This window comes from Prunus persica, chromosome G6 (assembly GCF_000346465.2).
Source record: "Prunus persica cultivar Lovell chromosome G6, Prunus_persica_NCBIv2, whole genome shotgun sequence".
NCBI classification, from domain to species: Eukaryota; Viridiplantae; Streptophyta; class Magnoliopsida; order Rosales; family Rosaceae; genus Prunus; species Prunus persica.
This window is the reverse complement of record NC_034014.1, coordinates 23130821-23155139: the sequence shown is the minus strand read 5'-3', so window position 1 is coordinate 23155139 and position 24319 is coordinate 23130821.

Below are 24319 nucleotides of genomic sequence, written 5' to 3'. Positions count from 1 at the left end.
GACACAACAACACAAGGCTTTCAGTTTGGTTTGTATGAAATTGACCGAAATTGGATAAGCATGGGTTTCACGGAAGCTTCACAGTTTTGCATGTAAACTGAATGGCTTTGAAATTTAAGCAAGGACTTCTAGATTTTTATTTTTTTAATTTGGCTGAAAGACTTCTGTATTCTTCTTGTTCATGCATTGCATTATTGCTGCTATGATTATGAGACAGAGGGGAGACTAATTTCACAGCAGTTCTTGTAAGAAGCCACAAGTTAGCATGCCCTTTGGAACATCTCCAATCATATTAGGGCTAAACTCAAATTTTTATTTTCCAAAATACAACTATTTATGCATTTTTAAGACTTAAATTTTATTTTTTCTTCCAAGCTTGTAGACTCATAATTTGAGTCCACAACTCTATTAAATTGTTTAAGAATGATTAACCCATAATTATTATTTTTTTGTCATTAATTTTTCTTGACATTATTTTTATTTCAACATTCGTAATTTAATTTTGTAAACATTTTAACCTAAAAAAATTAAAATTCCAAAGCATAATAGAATTTCACTTAAAAATAAAAACAATCACAACCCAACTCTTGCAATAAAATAAAATATAAAAAAAATACCCAGCTTTTTTCAGCCATTGGATTCCAACGTCTTTCTCTCATGAAGCTGCCATGTGTTGTGCAAAAGGGCTGCTAGCCAGACAGCTTTGCTATCACACTGGCCCACCTCCTTTTTCTCTTCACATGGGCTGCAAAACAAAGCTTTATGCGCTACACAAATTACCGGTCCATGTAAAATTTAGACTGGAATTCCACCCCAAATTTTCACCCCCCAAAATATATGAGTTGGAGAAGAATTTTGGGCTCAAAACTAAAAATTTGGGTTTCCACTCCAATGGTCGGAGATGATCATATTATTGGGTTGGAGGAGATCCATATTTTGTAGCCCCGGAAGTCCAAGCAAACCATATTTTGTAGCCCCAAAAGGCCTTTTTGGTGAGTAAAGCCTTTAGTTACCCCAACAAATGTCACCAAATAATGATGATTGTTGCCACTTTTTTTTTGTAATGTTTACAAAATCCTAAACAAACTACGATAGACGATGTAAATAAACCTTTGCATACATTTGAGGAGAGAAATGATTGAAGCTCCAAAAGGAATCAATCCTTTCAACAGTACCTTATCCATGCTACCTAGCAAAATGATTTTATTGGAGGAGGTAAAATATTTGTTCTAAATTACAATGCTTGACTATGCATGTCCTGCATCTAATTATGTATTTCGTTCAAACATTTACTATAGGGATTTCCACAAATAGGCCTATTCTAACATATTATATTCATAGATCAAGATAGAAACTTGTTCATAATAGGGCGCGCTTTACACATAGCTTCCAAGGGAATAACTTTAGGCATGTTGATTTCTTTACCTTCAGCCATGTCAATCGTCTTCTCACTAACTCTCTCCCACTCAAAGCATTGAATTAATGACCCCAAAGTCAATCCCGCCACACGTTGTGCCATGCTTGCTGCAGGGCAAGCCCTTCTTCCAAACCCAAACGTCATGAGTTTGTGGGACAAAGCTTATTTCGATTACCTAAAAAATATTTGGTTGCCAATGAATGCTAGGAGTGTATGGGCTTTTTTTTTTCCAGTAGTTACTGATGGGCGTGAGCTGCTGTAAAGAGCCAAATGTGTGAAAATTGTTTATGGGCCTGAGTTTAAGGATCAGACATCAAGAGTACTTCGAAAGGGTAACTGAACCTTAGGAAACACCTTGGTCTCCTACACCAATGAAACCAACAATTGCTTACAGATAGATTTTTAGCTTGGCATGAGAAGCTTGTAGCATGGAAGCACAGCAGTCATGACTTTAGCATTAAAGAGAGAGAGGGTTGTGAGTTCCTATGAGAAACAATGGTTTTAAAGTAGGGGGAAGGAATTTTAAGAGAGTTCGTTGAAGAGAGAGAGAGATGGGGGAAGAACAATGGGTGTGTTGAGTAGTTTCCGGCAACCTGACGAAGCTTTGTCAAGCTCTGGAATGACTTCCCATAAGAGAAAATGGGAGGAAATGGAGGAATACGGCTCGAAATTATAGGGTTTCAGGGATGAGAGATGATGCTTGCTCTCAGGATCTGGTTGTCATTGAGATAATGGGTAGAGGATACCCCCTTTTATAGCTGCTGAAAACTTCTCATTCCCAAGAAATCCTAATAGGTTCTCTCCAATTTTACAAAGTCTCCTCTTTCATTTCTTTTCTCTCCCTTCGATCCATCCCTGTTTTGTGAAATCCTCATATGCCCAATACATAGATACTAGATTTTGGGGGTTCAGAAGTCTTCCCACAGCCGCTCCAGTGATAATCTCATATCTTTGGTTATCACGTCTCCTTCTTTCTTCCTCTATTTCATGGCAAGATCTGGTAAAGGAATGAGATAGGTAACAGCATTGGTTTGAAGGATACCTTTTCTCCTACGCGCGCTAATATCCCTGAGGTTTGCTTTGCTGGAGTCTCCCAGCAGCTCACATACATGGGTAACTTTGGCTTTTGTCGTGGTCTTTGTCTCCAGCATGTGCTGGAGACCTGCAGATATTTTTCTTGGTTGTTTGGGCCTTCCTAAGGTGATGGGTTAGCCCACTAAGGGAATGAGCTAACTCTCTAAAGTGATGAACTATTTTTATTAAGGTGATGGGCTAATTTTCTAAAGTATTGGGCTACGTATTTCTCTCTTTATGCTTACCAACATATTTGGACTCAATAAATGGGCTTGAGTTTTGGGGCTCCCAAGCAATTCAAAACTTCCATTTCTCGGCTCATCAATGGGCCTCATGAATGCTCGTTACCATCCATACCACAGCCCACTTAGCAAGCCCGAGCATTTACGTGGCTTGGGCCCACTTAAGCTTGTAGCGTGGCTAGGTGTAATAATAATGATTTTTCGCTTGGTTTGCTTGAATTTTGTCGCCTTCGAAAAGGGATATGATGTTTGACGGGATAATTAGCATGGGCTTGTAAACCCGTGCAAGCGTGCATGACGAATTTCGCGTGCTCCGAACCGGGTATCTTCTTAATAAGGTGTCGCACTGGGCTGGAAATTCATTTGAGCCGAACCGTGAATTTTTTGAACCTCAACAGGGAGCTAAATGGCACGAAACCCAAAATTAATAGACTCCCAAATATATTGAAGTGGCTGAATATATTGGGATACTACATTTGTAAATGAAAAGACATCATTTTATTTATTTTTTTGTCCTGCAAAATAAGGAGCTTCTAAAAGCATCTACAATCATGCTCCTTATTTTGTAGTTAAAATTTAGCTAAAAACACACAAAAATAATTTTATGAACTCTCTATAAAATTTGAACTCCAATTATACTCTCTAATTTATGGAGTTTTTTCTCTCTCCAGTTGTTCACGGACTTTACAATGTATGTTTTCTTGTTAGTGTCATGTAGGATTATGCTTAGGGTTTTCAAACTCACAGCTTTTTCTGGGTTTAGTTTGTTATGTGAGAATAAGGTAAATTTATTATTATTATGTTTTACTTGGCTTTTGAATTTGGTGTGTTTTTTGTGTTTGCTAAAGTTACGAGAAATTTTTGTATGTTCAGCATAAACCACGTATAGGAGGGTACCATCCAATACACATAGGACAAGGAAAAATATATTATTTTTATTTCCTATGTGTATTAGACAAAATACCCACATGTTCTATGCATATTGGATGGTACACCAACCATAAGATGTACCCGGAACATGCAAAAATTACTCCAAAAGTTAGGAAAAGATAGGGGGTTTCTCACACAAACACTGCCCAGGTGCCATAGAGGTTCGAACATGAACCACTAGTTTGTAAATCAATGTCATTTTCAACTAATCTAGACCCCATTGACTTTGAATTTGATAATTTAGTTTCTTAAGAATGTGTGACTTTGGTCCCAAAAAATTTGGATGACAAATATAGTCAGCCGCAAATTAACTTTGCCGTTTTTTGTTTCGTTCCTTTGTTTTTTTAACATAGTCCTTTTTCAAAGATTAACATTGTCTGAATACATCCGCCTGCATACATTGAAAGAGAGAAATGAATGAAGCCCCAAAAGGACTAGTCAAATGAATATTTATTGGAAGACATAAATTATTTCTTCAAAATTACACAGCTCGAGTATACATGTGTTGTGGCTAATTACCTATTTTGTTACGACATTAATTATAAGTAATATATATCCATAGATCAAGATAGCACCTTGGTCATAACTGAGCGTGCTCTACACATAGCCTCCAATGGAACAACTTTAGGCATGGTGAGTCCTTTACCTTCAGCCATGTCAATCTCCTCCTTACTGATTCTGGTGAGGGCCTTTGCGATTGCTTCTGGTGAAACTATGGACAATTAGAGGTGGTTTTTGCAAAGGATATCGGATATCTTGCTGGGCTTTTTTGGGTTTTTTTTCAGTTTTTTTGTATGAAATGGTATTAACAATGTTTTTCTATGAAATGATATTAATTAACATTGTACTTCTATGACATGATATTAACAATGTATTTCTACGATATGGTATTAACAATACACTTCTATGATATGGTATTAACAATACACTTCTATGATATGGTATTAACAATGTACTTCGGGTTTGCTAGGCTTATTTTGGGTTTTTTTTTTTTGAATTTTTTGTATTGGGCTTGTTTTAAGTTAATAAATGGCATATATTTAATTTATAGGAACTTCAACACTCATTTTTTAGATAGTAAATGGTTTTTGGGTATCTTTCTAAAGTCTATTTCATATAGGTTTTTTTTATAATTTCAAGTCCTATTTTGGGTATATTACTAAAGTTCCCAAGATTAAAAGTCCAGCGGTATCCAATTAGGATTTTTAAGTAATCAATAAAAATCTGGTGGTATTCAATTAAGATTTTTAAATAATCTATCCAAGTCTTGTGGTATTCAATTAGGACTTTTAAAATATAAGAAAAAGTACGGTGGTATTAAAAAACTTACTTATTTTGAAGTATTTCGTTAAATGGTGTATTGTATGAGACTTTTGAGTTGGTGATATAAATAACAAACCCCATAAAAAAATCGCACCCTCCTATGCCTGATTCTCTCTTTTTTTGTTTTTGGGGACGATGAACAAATGAAGATAAACAAGGTACTCATGTCTTTACATGGGCTTGGGTTTAACCAGACTCGATCCTTCTATATTAGTGGATAGACTCAGATAGCTGTCCTTGTTTTCTTTTTCTCTTGGCTGTTTAGTTGCAGGAGGTGTTTCCCGCCTTTCTTTTGGCTTCATGTTTATACTATTTGTTTGCTTTCATCTTATGGATAATCTCTTTGCCCAATAAAAAAGGGAGACTCAGATGGCTTACCTTCAGATATCTAAACAATAATTTCAGATACGTTGCTTTCAATAGTTGTTCATATTATGCAATATGCGTGCATTTTTCTTAATAGATTTTTCAGTTCATTTATGTCCTTTGATTTATTTGTCTTTCTTTAGTCAATTTGCGGAATCAATTTGAGTGATAAGTGTTCTGTACTAGTATCATGTCATAGTTGGACCATTTTGAGTTATTTTCAGCTGTCCAGTTTCTTATTTGAATTGATTCAATTACCTTGTCTGTTGTAATATTTATAAATTCAATTAATTCAAGAATTTTCCTTGTTGTAGCTTGTTCCTATGTCAATTCTCAGTTCCAGACCAAGTTCTCTATCCAAAACTTAATAGCTGTATGGTTTTAGTTTAATGACAGTGAATGGTTTTAGTTTAATGACAGTGATGTTTGAATTTTGGAAGTAATATGTTTTATCAAAATATCGCTATAATATCGTTAGAATATCGAAGATATCGATGTAATGAAAAAAAGGAAAAAAGTAACTTCAACTTTCTGCTTCTTTAAAGGCTTGGCATCCTTTAACTAATGGATGAAAGATGCACTACTACAAAAAGTGAAAAAGACGACCAGAAAACAACGACGGTCTAAGTGAAAACCGTCGTGGTTTATAAAAAGACGACGGTTCTAAAAACACCGTCGTGTAATACAACCTTAGACAACTAAAAAATGGAGTTTCAAATGGCTGTTCAAAAACAACGACGTACATAATTAAACAACCGACGTCTATTTGAAACAGATTTCCGTAGTGTAAAATCAATGCCAACAAAGAACGGCAGAAGTTATGAATCGACCGACGTAGAAAGTAAAGACGACGATTTCAATAAAAACTGCCGTTTTTACTCATAAAATAACACGACGAGGTTTTCGTATAAGACGCCGTATAATTACAAACAAATCCACGGCTTTAAAATATAAAATATCGCCGTATTAAATTAATTTACAACGACGGAAAATATAAATATATCGACGTCATTCTCGTATAGTTCTACGACGTTATCTTTAAATCGTACAATAAAATTTATCGTCGTATTTATTCATTTTATACGTCGTACCTTTAATTTTAACGGTCGTCTTAATAAGAATTTTTGTTAACAATTTTTTTCTTTGATTTTCTTATCCTACGTCGGTAGATCTACTTAATGACAAGAATTGAAATAACCACGACGGTTTATATAGAACACCGCCGACATAATCAGTTTTGTCTGAGATCCCAAGGGTTACGAAATCTTACCAGATGGAACTCTGTTCCACATCATAATCTTAACAGATGACACAGATTTGCAAATATTGCGTCGTGTTAGTTTACAAATTCTAGAACATTAATTTCCCTCATTTTAAATTTCCTCGGGAAAGAAAAATCTATTTATCACGCTTTGGAATTGAAAACTAAAACTGAAAGAATACGGGAAAAAAAACTCCATTTATAATTTAAAATTAAAATCCACGTCGGTTGTAGTACACTTAACGACGTTTAACAAAATAATCTACGTCGGTAATTATAAATCTACCGCCATCGTAACTTAATATAGACGACGAGAAAAGACGACGGTAGAACAGAAAACCGCCGTTGTTTCAGTTTCTTTAACATATCTTTCTGCAGGACTTGTGTAGTTCAAAGCATTGACAATGTCTTCATCATATCTCCCAGAAACTACTGATTCAATTGCTCATGCTTTAGAGGCCATCTGAAGCCATTTCTATTCTTTATCGCATTCTTGAAACCCATCTTCTTCTTCTGAAGCTCTACGGATAAAGGAAGAGGCTATCACAATAAATCCGACGGATCTTCTTAGGCAAGAAAATCAAGCAGAGGATCAGGCACATCTGATCTTCAGATTTCCCTGAGAAGCGAACTTTCTTTCGACAGCGAGTGGAGGCCAGGCTTGCATCTCTTTTGATGGAAAGCAAGGAGTATTCAGAAGCACTAAGTGTCCTATCAGGCTTGATCAAGGAAGTGAGAAGGCTAGTTGACAAGCTTCTTCTTGTAGACATATATTTGATGCGAGTAAGCTCAATTTCTCTTTGAGAAAACATCCAAATTATTGTCTTTGAGACAGGAGAGACTGAGAGAGGAAGAACTTGGAACCTTAAATGTAAACCGAAAATGAATGAAAGCGACAAATTTATAGAATAAATTTTTAAAACCAACGGCGGTCCTTACAAAAAAACCGCCGTTTAAATTGTAAAATCAACGTCGGTATGATCGACGTATATTACAGAAATCCACGTCGGTAAATTAATAAAAACGACGTGTTAAATAATATACCATGACGCGAGTTATTACTTATGTACTTTAATTTTTGAGTTTACTACGACGGTACCTACAAACTACTGTCGTATTTATTTACCACGTCCGAAGTTAAATGTACCGTCGTATTTTGTAATTTATACGTCGTAGTTATATGTAACCGCCGTATTATTTTTTTGAAATGGTTTTATATGTAAGCAACTTTTCGTCTACTTGACTTACACATTCGTTGTTTTTATATTCTTATTTTATTTAAATCTGTCATCCAAAAAAGAAACTTTACATATTGCAGAATATTAATTTCCTTCGTTTTAAATTTCCTCCGGAAAAAAAACTCTATTTATAACGCACTGTAATTGAAAAATAAACTGAAAGGTCACGGGAAAAAAAATTCTATTCATAATTTAAAAATTAAAATCCACGTCGGTTATATTAAACCTAACGACGTTAAATGAAATGATTCCACGTCGAATGAAAAATATTGCGTCGTTTTAGTTAAAAACGACGTAGTTAAATGTAACCGCCGTATTATTTTTTTGAAATGGTTTTATATGTAAGCAACTTTTCGACTTACACATGCACTGTTTCCAAACCCGATTAAAAATTTCAATCTCCCAGAGAAACCTTTTCGTCTTTTTTCCTTGTCAGAGCATTGTCAGAGTTTCTCATCGTCTTCCTCTCGTCTTCTTCGTCGTCCTTGAACTTAAACATCGATCATCTTCCTCTTGCTTTCATTGCACGCAAAAGGTAAGCTTTCATTTTCACTATTTTGGTTACTGTTTTGCATGCTCATACGTTTTTTGTTTGAAAAATCTTTTTACCTTTTTTCTGGCCAAAATCATTTTACTTCTTTCCAAGTTTGATAAAATATACAGACAAAGAGAGAAAGTTTCCAACTTTGAAGACAACTACATCAACTAAATAAGACGACGGTAGACCACGACGGTTCGTCAGTTGTTCTAGCGTCGTCTGAAAATTGACAAAGTTGTTTTTAAAATAATAGTCTTTTTTTATATGCTTGTTTAATTGCAGGTTTGATTTCGCTGAACAATGGTTTTTGTTTTTCCCTTATTTGATAAAATATAAAGAAAAAGAAACTAGGGTTGGTATCTAATATAGACGACAAAATATCTTATTGTTTTACGTCGTGTGAATGTTAATACCACGACGGTGTATTACTATTGACGTCGTATGAACATAAATACCACGACGTTATATAAATAATAGTTTACCACGACGGTGTATTACTATTGACGTCGTGTGAACATATATACCACAACGTTATATAAATAATGGTTTTAAACATTTATTACGTCTGAGATTATTTCATTGCGTCGTCTAAAATCATATCATACGTCGTATTTAAAAGATCCGAGATTATCTCTAGCAATTAATCCAATGCCACCTCGTTGTGATTCAGCATACGAGGCTACATCAATATTTATTTTTATTTTCTGGCAGAAGGGGGGGCACCAAGTACCAATTCTTAGCTTGGGAGAGACGAAAGACCTAATTGTCACAATGTGAGCTTTTGCCTTTAAAAAAAATCATAAATAGCAGAAGAGGATGCAATCGCAGTCATAATCAGAGATAGAATCACTACTACAAAAAGTGAAAAAGACGACAAGAAAACAACGACGGTCTAAGTGAAAACCGTCGTGGTTTATAAAAAGACGACGGTTCTAAAAACACCGTCGTGTAATACAACCTTAGACAACTAAAAAATGGAGTTTCAAATGGCTGTTCAAAAACAACGACGTACATAATTAAACAACCGACGTCTATTTGAAACAGATTTCCGCAGTGTAAAATCAATGCCAACAAAGAACGGCAGAAGTTATGAATCGACCGACGTAGAAAGTAAAGACGACGATTTCAATAAAAACTGCCGTTTTTACTCATAAAATAACACGACGAGGTTTTCGTATAAGACGCCGTATAATTACAAACAAATCCACGGCTTTAAAATACAAAATATCGCCGTATTAAATTAATTTACAACGACGGAAAATATAAATATATCGACGTCATTCTCGTATAGTTCTACTACGTTATCTTTAAATCGTACAATAAAATTTATCGTCGTATTTATTCATTTTATACGTCGTACCTTTAATTTTAACGGTCGTCTTAATAAGAATTTTTGTTAACAATTTTTTTCTTTGATTTTCTTATCCTACGTCGGTAGATCTACTTAATGACAAGAATTGAAATAACCACGACGGTTTATATAGAACACCGCCGACATAATCAGTTTTGTCTGAGATCCCAAGGGTTACGAAATCTTACCAGATGGAACTCTGTTCCACATCATAATCTTAACAGATGACACAGATTTGCAAATATTGCGTCGTGTTAGTTTACAAATTCTAGAACATTAATTTCCCTCATTTTAAATTTCCTCGGGAAAGAAAAATCTATTTATCACGCTTTGGAATTGAAAACTAAAACTGAAAGAATACGGGAAAAAAAACTCCATTTATAATTTAAAATTAAAATCCACGTCGGTTGTAGTACACTTAACGACGTTTAACAAAATAATCTACGTCGGTAATTATAAATCTACCGCCATCGTAACTTAATATAGACGACGAGAAAAGACGACGGTAGAACAGAAAACCGCCGTTGTTTCAGTTTCTTTAACATATCTTTCTGCAGGACTTGTGTAGTTCAAAGCATTGACAATGTCTTCATCATATCTCCCAGAAACTACTGATTCAATTGCTCATGCTTTAGAGGCCATCTGAAGCCATTTCTATTCTTTATCGCATTCTTGAAACCCATCTTCTTCTTCTGAAGCTCTACGGATAAAGGAAGAGGCTATCACAATAAATCCGACGGATCTTCTTAGGCAAGAAAATCAAGCAGAGGATCAGGCACATCTGATCTTCAGATTTCCCTGAGAAGCGAACTTTCCTTCGACAGCGAGTGGAGGCCAGGCTTGCATCTCTTTTGATGGAAAGCAAGGAGTATTCAGAAGCACTAAGTGTCCTATCAGGCTTGATGAAGGAAGTGAGAAGGCTAGTTGACAAGCTTCTTCTTGTGGACATATATTTGATGCGAGTAAGCTCAATTTCTCTTTGAGAAAACATCCAAATTATTGTCTTTGAGACATGAGAGACTGAGAGAGGAAGAACTTGGAACCTTAAATGTAAACCGAAAATGAATGAAAGCGACAAATTTATAGAATAAATTTTTAAAACCAACGGCGGTCCTTACAAAAAAACGACCGTTTAAATTGTAAAATCAACGTCGGTATGATCGACGTATATTACAGAAATCCACGTCGGTAAATTAATAAAAACGACGTGTTAAATAATATACCATGACGCGAGTTATTACTTATGTACTTTAATTTTTGAGTTTACTACGACGGTACCTACAAACTACTGTCGTATTTATTTACCACGTCCGAAGTTAAATGTACCGTCGTATTTTGTAATTTATACGTCGTAGTTATATGTAACCGCCGTATTATTTTTTTGAAATGGTTTTATATGTAAGCAACTTTTCGTCTACTTGACTTACACATTTGTTATTTTTATATTCTTATTTTATTTAAATCTGTCATCCAAAAAAGAAACTTTACATATTGCAGAATATTAATTTCCTTCGTTTTAAATTTCCTCCGGAAAAAAAACTCTATTTATAACGCACTGTAATTGAAAAATAAACTGAAAGGTCACGGGAAAAAAAATTCTATTCATAATTTAAAAATTAAAATCCACGTCGGTTATATTAAACCTAGCGACGTTAAATTAAATGATTCCACGTCGAATGAAAAATATTGCGTCCTTTTAGTTAAAAACGACGTAGTTAAATGTAACCGCCGTATTATTTTTTTGAAATGGTTTTATATGTAAGCAACTTTTCGACTTACACATGCACTGTTTCCAAACCCGATTAAAAATTTCAATCTCCCAGAGAAACCTTTTCGTCTTTTTTCCTTGTCAGAGCATTGTCAGAGTTTCTCATCGTCTTCCTCTTGTCTTCTTCGTCGTCTCTGAACTTAAACATCGATCATCTTCCTCTTGCTTTCATTGCACGCAAAAGGTAAGCTTTCATTTTCACTATTTTGGTTACTGTTTTGCATGCTCATACGTGTTTTGTTTGAAAAATCTTTTTATGATTCAAAGACTGGTCGAGGTATGAGCACAATGCCTCGTGTTGTGAAGAGAAAGCTTCAGAAACTGAGGCCAATTGTTGAGTACAATAAAAGGGGGAAAGGTGTTGGCCAAGCACATATTGAGATGCAGTCGTATATTGGTGTGTTGGCACGCTCCAGGATCCCACTTGTGGACAAGAAATGGTCCCAAATCCCCAAGGATATAAAGGAGCAGATTTGGGAAGCAGTTGACATGGCTTTTGTCGTAGGCCAAGGGGGCAAGACCTCTGTTTTAGCTTCTGCTTCCAAGAAATGGAAGGATTTCAAGTCTACACTAACGAGGCATTATATCCTTCCATACACCAATGACAGGGAGAAATTAAGCCAACCCCCTGAAACATATAAATTCATAGAGAAAGCACAATGGGATGCCTTTGTAGCTTCAAGGCTATCCAAAGATTTTGAGTCTGTGCATTCTCAACATGCACAGATTAGGGAGAAACTCGAGTACAATCATCGATTGTCTCGAAAAGGATATGCTGGATTGGAGGATCAATTGGAGGAAACCATGCCTGGGGTAGAAATTGATCGATCTACCTTATGGAAGAGAGCTAGACAGGACAAACATGGTAACATCCCTGATCCAAAGGTGGCAGAGAAAGCAAAATTAATTGTAAGCCTACTATCACTCTGTTTTAAATTTTTATTAAACTGTGAATTATTCTTATTACGTCGTATGTTATATTTTGCGTCGTGTGAATGATATTACCACGTCGAAAAGTTTTTAAAAACGTCGTTAAAGGTCTAAATAGGAATCACTACTATGTTTTCTGTAATTACAGCATAAGACGTCGGTGGTTCATTTTCGCGTCGTGTGAATGATATTACCACGTCGAAACTTTTTTAAAAACGTCGTTAACGGTCTAAATAGGAATCACTACTCTGTTATCTTTAATTATAGCATAAGACGTCGGTTGTTTATTCATTTCGTCGTTTTAAATAAATAACCACGTCGGTATAACTACCGTCGTGATAAGTTATAATAACGTCGGTTTATACGTTATTGCGTCGTGTGAAATTATATAATACGTCGTTTGTACATAAATAACCGTCGTGTGTTTTTTTGTTTATCTTTTTTTAGGATGAATTGCAGAAACAAGTCTCGGAAGGCAAAGTCAGAGTAGATGGCAGCAATGATGTGCTGACCATGGCTTTGGGCCCCGAGCATCCAGGCAGACTGAGGGGAGTTGGTGCTGGTGTTTCCCCAAGGCAATATTTCAATTTGCCCAAACCACAGAGGGTGAGCTTTGACGACCGTTTGAAGGACAGTTTAAGAGTTCTCCTTCAAGAAGAGACTAAAAAGATGGAGGCTAAGGCAAGGGAAGAGGCCTTAAGGATGGAGGCTAGGACAAAACAATTGGTAGAGGCTGAGAGGGAGCATTTCCTGAGTCAGCTTTCCCAATTAATTCCCAATTTTGATCCAAGCATGCTTAAACCAAGAATTAGCCAAAGCCCCAAAAATCCAATGTCTGACAAAGCTAGCTGCTCTGGAGGTGATGTGAGATCCCTACATTTGGAGGATGATACTGCCAAAATGGGGAAACATCAGCCAGATGAAGAGAAGGAAGAAGAAAAAAGAGATGAAGAGAAGGAAGAAGAAAAGGAGAAAGAAGATGAAGAAAAGCATGACGACAAGGTATGTTCACATAACTTTGCCTTTTTTATTTGTTTTTCAAAATTTCAGACGTCGATATTTTTATTTAATCCGTCGTTTGTTTAAAACTTAGACGGCGGAATTTTTTTAAGACGTAATAAAATATTTAAACGACGGTTTTTGCACCGTCGTTTAAATGGTTTCAGACGACGCTTTATTCATAAAACCGTCGTCTTTATTGAATTACCACGACAGTTTTTTCACCGTCGTTTAAATACTTTTAAGACGACGTTTTATTACTTAAACCGTCGTCTTTATTGAATTACCACGTCATTTTTTTTTATTTCTTTAAACAGGTTATTGAAGTTGGTGCTTATTCAAATATGGAGGCGCCATCTTCTTTAAAAACCCTTTGTCGTTTTGTGGAAACGACACTCCTGCCTGAGGATAAGACACTCCAATTTACAATTGATAAGGAGGTGTTTGGTGGTGAGCGCGATACCTTCCTCCTGCCTGAAGATATTACACAATTTGCAGGCATGGAAGAAATTGGAGCTACTGTATTGGCTGTATATATGAGGTTTGTACTTCTAAAATAATACCTCGTTGGTTTATATATTGCGTCGTCTTAACTAATTAACCACGTCGTCTTAACTAACTACCGTCGTGATAAATATATTATAACGTCCTCATCTATTTCAGTACGTCGTGTGAAATATTATAATACGTCGTTTTTTTATACATAACCGTCGTGTTTGTTTGTGCTGACTTGTTTATATTATTTTATGTATTTAGGTACTTACACAATGTTTTGAAACAAGCCAATATGTGCAGCATGGTTGGCTTTATTGACCCTGCTACAGTTAGTGCCAACTCTGGCACAATAACTGAAAGATCACGACTGGTAGCAGCTCGACTTCAGAAGACAGACGGTGAACAGCTTTTCATGATGCCTTACAATCCAGGGTTAGTCTCCTTAGGATTTTGTTTTTATGATTTTCAATAAATGACAGCTTATAAACTAACCACGTCGGTGTTTTATTTTATTTAGTCGTTTGAAACTACTAACCACGTCGGTATTTATTTGTCGTCGTGATAAATATATAATGTCGTCGTTATCTACTTTATTTCGTCGTATGAAATACTATAATACGTCGTTTTTGTAAATAACCGTCGTTTTTATATTAATTTTGTGCAGCCGTCATTGGATCTTGCTGATTGTAAGAGCAAAGAAGGAGACCGTCTATTTTCTGGATCCTCTGCCAGGTCATCGTGTGGTCGACGAAGAGGCGAAAAACATCGTGAACAGTGCTTTAAAAATATATAATACCCACATAGGCCGAGCAGGACGTAAAAATGTAATTTGGAAAACTCTCTCAGGCACACCAAAGCAACCCAGCAATGTCGAATGCGGGTATTATGTGATGCGCTTCATGAGGGACATCATCATGGATCCTTCCTTGGGGTTTGAGAATAAGGTAAGAAGAAATTACCTTCATACATTTCACGTCGTTTTTTGTATTATCAACGACGGTCATGTAAAATTAACGTCGTTGAATGGATATACTACGTCGGTTATGAAAAATATCGTCGTCTGTGATTGAATTTCTTTTTATTTATAAACCCTAATAGTCATTGTTTATGCAGTATGCCAAGGGAAACCAGGAAGCTTCATACCCCCAAGAAGCCATTGATGAAGTCCGGAATGAATGGGCAGAGTTTGTTTTCCAAATTATTAAACAGGGCAATTATTGAACACTTGATATTTATGTATAATGTACAAATTTTCTCTATAATATGTAATGTAAAAATTTGTTGAGGTTTTCTTAAATTAAAAAAAAACAAACATACAAATTGCTTAACCGACGTGTAATACTTTTCCAACGACCTAATAAAGTCACAAACCGTCGTATTTTGTTGTTTCGTGTTTTAAACAAATACGACGTAAAAATATAGTTAGACGACGTTCTTTGAACAATTGAGTCGTTTATGGTTTACAACATCTTCAATTTCTTAAGGGTTCAGGGTATCATCGACGACGTTTATGTAACGACAGCGGTTAAGTCATTGATATATATATTTTACGTCGTATAGTTAAATAGCCGCCATGGTTTCTCATTTTAACGATGTCATTTTAACGACTTAGTAGTCTATTACAATTTACAACGTCTATAATTTATTAACACCGACGTGGTTTGTTGTTGTGGTAAGAATATTTTATTATTTTTATATCAAAATATTCAAAATAAATTTAAAATAAATCAGAAAATTGAAAAGTCAACTCCTATGAAGTCATTGATATATTTTCTTCCACATAAACCTTGAAAAAATTCATTTTGAATAACAAAAATTTAAAATGACCATCCAAAACAAAATTGTTTTGATGAGTCATAAAATCACTTCTAGTTTTATGGTTTAGGGTTTAGAGTCTAGGGTTTAGAGATTAGGGTTGTTATTTATTGGGGTTTATTTTTAAAGTATAATTTTTGGGTAGTCTAGGGTATATGTTAGGCTTTAAAACCATAAAACCTTTTATAAACTTAATTTTTTAAATTGTATAATTTAGTTTTATGGGTTTAGGGTATTAATTTTTAACGACGGTGGTTGCGTCGTGGAATACATATTTTACGTCGTACAGAAAAACATACGACATGGTTTACGCTTTAAACGACGTCATTTTAATATGTAAGTCGGTTTATATAATTTACAACGTCTTTAATTTCTTAACACCGACGTGGTTTTTCAGTCGTCGTTATATAAAAAATTCAAAATAAATTTAAAATTAATCCGAAAAATGAAGCTTCAAAATGAACGGCCTTACGTTCTTAATCCAAAAAATGAAGTTTCCGTCGTGGAATATTAAATTTACGTCGGTACGTGTAGAACTTTCGCCTTGGTTTTTCTTTCGACGTTTTAAAACGCGCGAACTCTAAAAATTTTCGCGCGACCTAAATTTTTTTAGATTTGGCTCTTATTCTTGAAACCTAAAATTTTCAGATTTCGCGCGACATAACATTTCGCTCTCTCACTTCTGCTCTAATTAAAAGTTGCACTCTCCAGGCTCCGTCGAATCTGTGAGCTCGTCCAACCTGTAAGTATAAACCCTATCTTCCCCTTGTAAATTCATTGAATGATATTAGGTTGTTTTGTTAAAGGGTTTTATGTGTATGCTTTGCGATCTGTTAATAATGTGCTTATAGGTATGGGTTCATGGATTTTCTGTTTAATGGGTTCATGGATTACATTATCTGTTATGTTGAATTGGGAATGGATTTAATTTTGTCGTATCTTTTAATCACCCTATGTTATGTTGAATTGGGAATGGATTTATTGTTTTCATGCTTGGTTTCATGTATATGTTGGTTTCTTGCTTGGTTTCATATATATGTTGTGTTCTTAATGGGTTTTGTGTTCTTGAAAATAAACTGAGACACGACGAATTTTAAGGCTTACGACGACGATTACACGACGGTTTTTTTAAACTACCGTCGTTGTATTACTTATACACGACAGTTTTTTCATAAACCGTCGTTTGTATTACTTATAATAGACGACGTCTGTTGAAAATCCGTCGTCTATATATGCCAAATACGTCTGTTTTTGTTTAAAACCCGTCGTCTCTGTTGTGTATTACTTGCGATTAGATCATTGTATAATCTGCTATAGTGATGGTCATTGCCTGTATTTTCACTTTATTATAGATAATAGGTTATAGTGTCGGAGATGGATAAGTCATGGATGCACTCGGATAGAAGATCGAAGGCATATGAATTTGGGGTGAAAGCATTTTTGAACTTTGCTGTAGAAAATCTTCTAACTACAACACATATCCGTTGTCCATGTGTTAAATGTGTTAATTTGAAGTTGTTTGGGGTTGGAATTATAAGGGATCACTTATACTTTAATGGAATTGACCAAAGCTATAAGAATTGGACATTTCACGGAGAACCTTGGGAAGCAACTACTAATGCTAGTAGAAATGTTGAAGAAGATGATGGCCATAGTAGGTACAGTTTTGTGTCTGAAGAAATTGATATGGACGATAATGATTTTGGTGATTTTGGTTCGGATCCGTATGAGTTTGCCAATGTGATTGGGGATGGAGATCAACCAGTGTACCCTGGTTGTAGAAAGTACACGAAGTTATCGGCATTAGTGAAGTTGTATAATTTGAAGGCAAAACATGGGATGAGTGATGTCTGTTTTACAGAATTATTGATACTTCAAGGCGATTTGCTTCCAGAAGGAAATACAATACCAACCTCCATGTATGAGGCTAAAAAGACTTTGTGTGCATTGGGGCTGAGTTATGAGAAAATGCACGCATGCCCCAATGATTGCATCTTGTATAGGAAGGAGTATGAGGATTCAACTAATTGTCCTACTTGTGGTATCTCAAGGTGGAAGGAAGGCAAAGATTCAATCTTGAAAGAGGGTGTGCCAGCGAAGGTGGTGTGGTATTTTCCCCCAATTCCAAGGTTTAAAAGGATGTTTCAATCACATGAGACAGCTAAGAGTTTGACTTGGTGGCATGCTGCTAGAAAATCAATTGACGGTCAGATGTCTCATCCGGCGGATTCCCCGTCTTGGAAACTTCTTGATGATAAATGGCCTGAGTTTGGTAATGAGCCGAGAAACTTGAGATTGGCTCTTTCATCTGATGGATTCAATCCCCACAGTTCTCTAAGTAGCAGATATAGTTGTTGGCCGGTTATCTTAGTTACATATAATCTCCCTCCATGGCTGTGCATGAAACGAAAGTTCATGATGTTAACCTTATTGATTTCCGATCCTAAACAACCCGGAAATGATATAGACGTCTACTTGGAGTCTTTGATTGATGATTTAAAATCCTTGTGGGTTGGGATTAGAGGAGTGTATGATGCACATAATGGAGAATACTTTACACTCAGAGCTGCATTAATGTGGACAATTAATGATTTCCCCGCCTATGGAAACTTATCTGGTTGTGTTGTTAAAGGATATAAAGCTTGTCCAATATGCGGCGATGATACACCTAGTCACAGGTTGAAAAATGGCCACAAAATTTGTTACATTGGGCATAGAAAATGGTTACCAATCAATCATCCATATAGGAGGCAACGTGCAGCTTTTAATGGGAAACCTGAATATGGCATACCTCCCGAGCCATTAACCGGAGAAGAAGTGCTGCATATGGTTGAAAATGGTGACAGAGTTTGTTGGAAGAAGAAATCAATATTCTTTGATCTCGAGTATTGGAAATACCTTCCTGTGAGGCATGCCCTAGATGTTATGCACATTGAGAAGAATGTTTGCGATAGTATCATTGGTACATTGCTGGAGATCCCTGGAAAAAATAAAGATGGGATTGCTGCTCGATTAGATTTATTGAACATGGGGGTCAAAACTGATTTGCAACCCGAGTATGGAGAAAGACGTACTCGTTTGCCTCCTGGGCCTTGGAATTTGTCAAGAGCAGAGAAGAGAGAGGTTTGCAATTCTTTCTATGGTATGAAGGTCCCTGAAAGTTATTCTTCAAATATTAAAAATCTTGTATCTTTACAAGATTCAAGACTTCTTGGCCTTAAATCACATGATTGTCATACCTTAATGCAACAATTGCTCCCTGTGGCAATTCGTTCTGTTTTGGAGAAGCCTGCAAGGTATGCAATAACTCGTTTGTGCTTCTTCTTCAATGCTATATGTGCAAAGACTGTTGATGTTTCCAAGCTAGATAAGTTGGAAGAAGATGTAGTAGTTACTCTGTGTTTGCTTGAGAAGTACTTTCCCCCTTCATTCTTTGATATCATGGTTCATCTAGTAGTACATCTTGTCAGAGAAGTTCGTCTATGTGGGCCAGTATATTTTAGGTGGATGTATCCGTTTGAAAGATATATGAAAGTGCTGAAGGGGTATGTTCAGAATCGTACTCGTCCCGAAGGTTGCATTGCTGAGCGGTATATAGCTGAAGAAGCGGTAGAGTGTTGTACTCAGCATTTATCTGATGTTAGTACAGTTGGAGTGCCTTCAAGCCAAAAGATGGGACTTTCAAAGCCATTATCAGGTTGCACAGTGAGCGTAGTTGATCAGGACCTGTTGAATCAAGCACATCTATATGTCTTGGAGAATACGGAGGAAGTCCTACCTTATATCGAGTACGTATGAGCTTTATTCTTTAAGTTTCCATTTTAAATTATTTCTTATGTTTATCTTCTATATTGAGGACCGTAATGCTTGAATTTTTCGTGTCATGTAGGCAACATATGATTCACATCAAGACTGCTTATCCAAAATTTAGAAAGAGAACAAAGTGGCTGCAGGATAAGCACAATAGCACTTTCATTCAATGGCTACGCTTCAAGGTATATATTGTTGAATAACATATTTCTCTTTTAATTTTCTTCTTATTTATATGTTAGATTGAATTAAGATATGATTAATTTGCAGGTTCAAAGTGAACTTGAGGAAGACAATCATGGCGTATCAGAAAATTTAAGGTGGCTAGCAGCTGGTCCAAACATGTCAGTGCCATTATATAGGAGCTATCTTATTAAAGGTATTAAATTCAATATCAAGGCACAAGATGATGTGCGAACAACTCAAAATAGTGGAGTTTATTTACTTGCACATACCATGCAAGTTGCTAGTGCCAAGGATAAAAACCCAATTCTCTCAAATATGGGTTTCTATGGTGTCATTCAAGAAATTTGGGACCTTGACTACCAAAAGTTTACAATCCCAGTCTTTAGGTGTGATTGGATAGATAGTTCTGGTCTTGTAGTCGACGAACTTGGATTTACCCTTGTAGATTTGAGTAAAATTGGACATAGGAATGACCAATTTGTTTTGGCTTCTCAAGTCAAACAAATATTTTTTGTTGACGACCCGATGCATCGTGGTTGGTCGGTAGTGTTATCAATGCCTAATAGAGAATATAATGATGTTATTGGTGATGAAGTCTTAGGTGATGTGATAATTGAGTGTGAGCCATTTACTAGAGGGATGCCAAATGTTGACACATTTGATGAACTGGTGGGTGAGTTAGGCGGTCAAAATATTCGAGATGGGTGTGAAGATATATGGATTGAATGATGCTTATGTAATTGGCAGTGTATGACATTAATTTTGTAATATATTGTAATGTGATTTCTTCACTTTCTACGTTCAAATAAAACACGACGTTATTGTGAACCAGTTATTCAGCATATTTACCGACGTCTTAAAGCAACGTAACAATGAAGAACCACGACGCAATTGTGAAGCAATTATTCAGGATATCACGTCGGGGAAGGATTAAGAACCGCCATGTAATTCAAAATAACACGACTCCAATCCCATAATACCGACGTCTAAAAAACGAGATATATAATCTGAACGTTAAAAAATACGACGTCATCATACATTTTCCACGTCGCAAGTTCTTTTATAAACGAAGAGGAACGAAATGAATTCCGACGGAAATTCATTATAACCACCGTCTAATAACAATTAAACGACGTTATTTGTAATAGGCTCTCATCATAATCAACGCCGTCTATATGTTCTGTAATACGGCTCTCATTTATTTGGAACCGACGTTGTTTAGAAGTTCAACGTCGTCTATATTATTAAGTGCGTCGTGAGTAATGATGATAGATATAAATACAACGTCGACTATATAAATGCCACCGACGTTGTTTCGCATTTCAACGTCAACTGTATAAATACATACGTCGTAAATAATGACACTGACAACTATTTCCACGTCATCTTTTTTAGAAAAATCGAAGTGGAAAATTTATTTCACGACGGTTGTTTGTAAATAAGAGACGTAGTATATTTCAATAACGTCGTCTTCTCATGTATTTAAAGACGTCATATTTTTTCTTGTCGTGTAAATTATATTTAACGGCGTAAAATTTTAGTTGTCGTCGTTGTATGTATATCTTGCGGCCTTTTTCTTTTAACATGTGTCATATTTTTCCTTTTTAACGACGGTGATTTGTTTGAGTTGGTCGTCTATTCTCATCCTCGACTATTTTCTAGAACTTTAACAGACTAAACACGTCTGTTTTTATTGTTTTCCGACGTTGTTTTATTTAACAACGTCTAATATTTATCGTCGTTGTTTGTTTCTGAAAATATGACGTATAAATTTTGTAATACGACTCTCATATATTTGTAACCGACGTTGTTTAGTTTTTCAACGTCTACTCAATAAATACATACGTCGTAAATAATGACACTGACAACTATTTCCACGTCATCTTTTATCGAAAAATCGAAGTGGAAAATTAATTTTACGACGGCTGTTTTTATATATGCGACGTAGTAGGTATCAATAACGTCGTCTTCTAATGTATTTAAAGACGTCAAATTTTTTATTGTCGTGAAAATGATATTTAACGGCGTTGTTGTTTTATTTCCGTCGTTGTATGTCTATCTTGCGGCCTTGTTCTCTTAATATGTGTCATATTTTTCCTTTTTAACGACGGTTTTTTTAGAGAGTTGGTCGTCTATTCTCATCCTCGACTGCTTTTTTAGATCTTTTGCAGTACAAAGACGTCGTTTTGTATTTGTTGATGACGTTGTATATTTTAACAACGACGGTGATTTAGCGTCGTGGTATATGAGGGAAAAGATGACGGTGGATTCCACGACCATTGAAAAATCGAATACACGACGGTGATTTACCGTCGTCTTTTTCCTTTTTTGTAGTAGTGATGGCTAACCCGAATCCAATCAACACTTCGGTGAAATCTACTTGGGAGAATACAAGAAAGTCCTACATATGAATTAAAAAAATCATAAGTAAAATCTTGTAATTACAATCTATTAAAATCATAAGAAAAATCATGTAATTACATATCATGTTGAAATTTATTACATTAAAATCATGTAATTACAATCTATTAAAATCTCAATTGAATACACTCATGTCAAATGCATGTGTCACCCAATACGTGATCCACACAAGGCTTTTGCAGTTTGCTTGCATTTCATGGCATGCGACAGTGAGTGCCCAAAGTCAGAACCAAACTATTGAGTCAAGTAAATCATGTTTGCATGAAATTTAAATAAGGACTTCTAGATTTTTTTTCATATTCTAATTTTATTTTAAAGAAGTTTGGCTATAAGGCTCATTTTGTTTTTGTCTATTTTCATCTAAAAATTTAAAGGAGTTTTACTATTATATCCAATATAAGGGTCCAAATTATATAAATAAAACCCTAAATAAAATGAACTTTAGAAATATACGACCAAAGCCCATTTACAACATAACAAAGAGGTTTCGAACTTCCTATAAATTACAAAACTCCCATCGATTTCTTAAAACAAGTCCAACCCAAAACATTTAATATAACATCAAAGTAATTTAATAATCAAATTTAAATTCAACAAAGTCAGCTATCCTGTTTTTGGTTTTTCTTGGATTTGTTTATAGAAATTAAGGGCTCGTTTGGGAGTGCTTCTTCTCAAAGCGCTTATGCCAATAGGGTTTATGACATATGCACTTTTACAAAGAAGCAGTTAGTCATTTGGATGTCACATTTAAAAGTGTTTTTATACTATATAAAAGCGTTTTTGATATTTTGTTGAGTGTTTGGCTAACACAGTAAAACCACTTTTAAAAGTACTTTTAAAAAAAAATGTAAAGAATCTCAAAATATTATAATAAACATAGGAAATATATAAATAAATAAATAAAATAAAGGGTATTTTAGGAACTCCTTATAAAATTTGAACTCCAATCATACTCTCTAGTTTAGGGAGTTGTTTTCTCTCTCTTCTGATTTGAGAGCTCCTAGAGGTCTTGTTTATACCATAATTGGGGACCACTAAGGAAGCGACACGTGGATAGCAGATGGAATCGGAAAGGAAACGTTCGGCACTAACGACTGCCGAGCGCAATACCAGAACACAAATACCTTTTGGACACGTGGAGCCTCCATAATGAATATCCACAGTCCCACATCAAAATTCTACACAACATGCACACCTCCCAAGACTTATAAGAAGGGGCACAAGTCCCAAAATTGAGGTAACTGAAACTTTTGGCATTACTTAGCCATTACTCTGTTCAGATCACTATTCACCCTGCACTTACTTAAGCATCGAAGAGCCTTTGGCCGGTACTACACCGGTGCCCTAGGCCTTACTGAGCGTTCTCATTTTTGCATATCCATCGCTCTACCGAGGCCCAGAACATCCCAAAGGCCAAATACATCACTAAGTTGAGCCCAAAATGTGCCGAACTATTTTTTTGCATCAACAAGTCTCCCTATTTTAGGAGATGGATAGGAAGCATGGTTGGAGTTGTATTTTTCTAATTCCTCCTTAAAATTTATCTAAAGAGTTAGTTTAATGAGCCCATTATGAATGCTTTAATGCCTAAGCCATTATAAATTTATTTATGTTGCCTCCCCACCTAGTACGAGAGGCTTGAGAGCCTTTTCATTCTCAATTTACTTTCTTTTCTTTTTTCTTTTCTTTTTTTTTTTCAGTTTTTCACAACTTTACAATGTGAGTATGTTTTCTTGTTAGTGTCATGTAGGATTATGCTTAGGGTTTTCAAACTCACAGCTTTTTCTGGGTTTAGTTTGGTATGTGAGAATAATGTAAATTTATTATTATTATATTTTACTTGGCTTTTGGATTTGGTGTGTTTTTTGTGTTTGTCAAAGTTAGGAGAAATTTTTGTATGTTCCGCGTAAACCACGTATAGAGTACCATCCAATACACATAGGACATGTGAAAATATTTTATTTTTATTTCCTATGTGTATTAGACAAAATACCCACATGTTCCATGCATATTGGATTGTACACTAGCCACAAGGTGTACTCAGAACATATAAAAATTACTCCAAAAGTTAGGAAAAGATAGGGGTTTCTCACACAAACATTGCCAAGGTGCCATATAGGTTCGAACATGAGCCCACTAACACTACTACATTTTA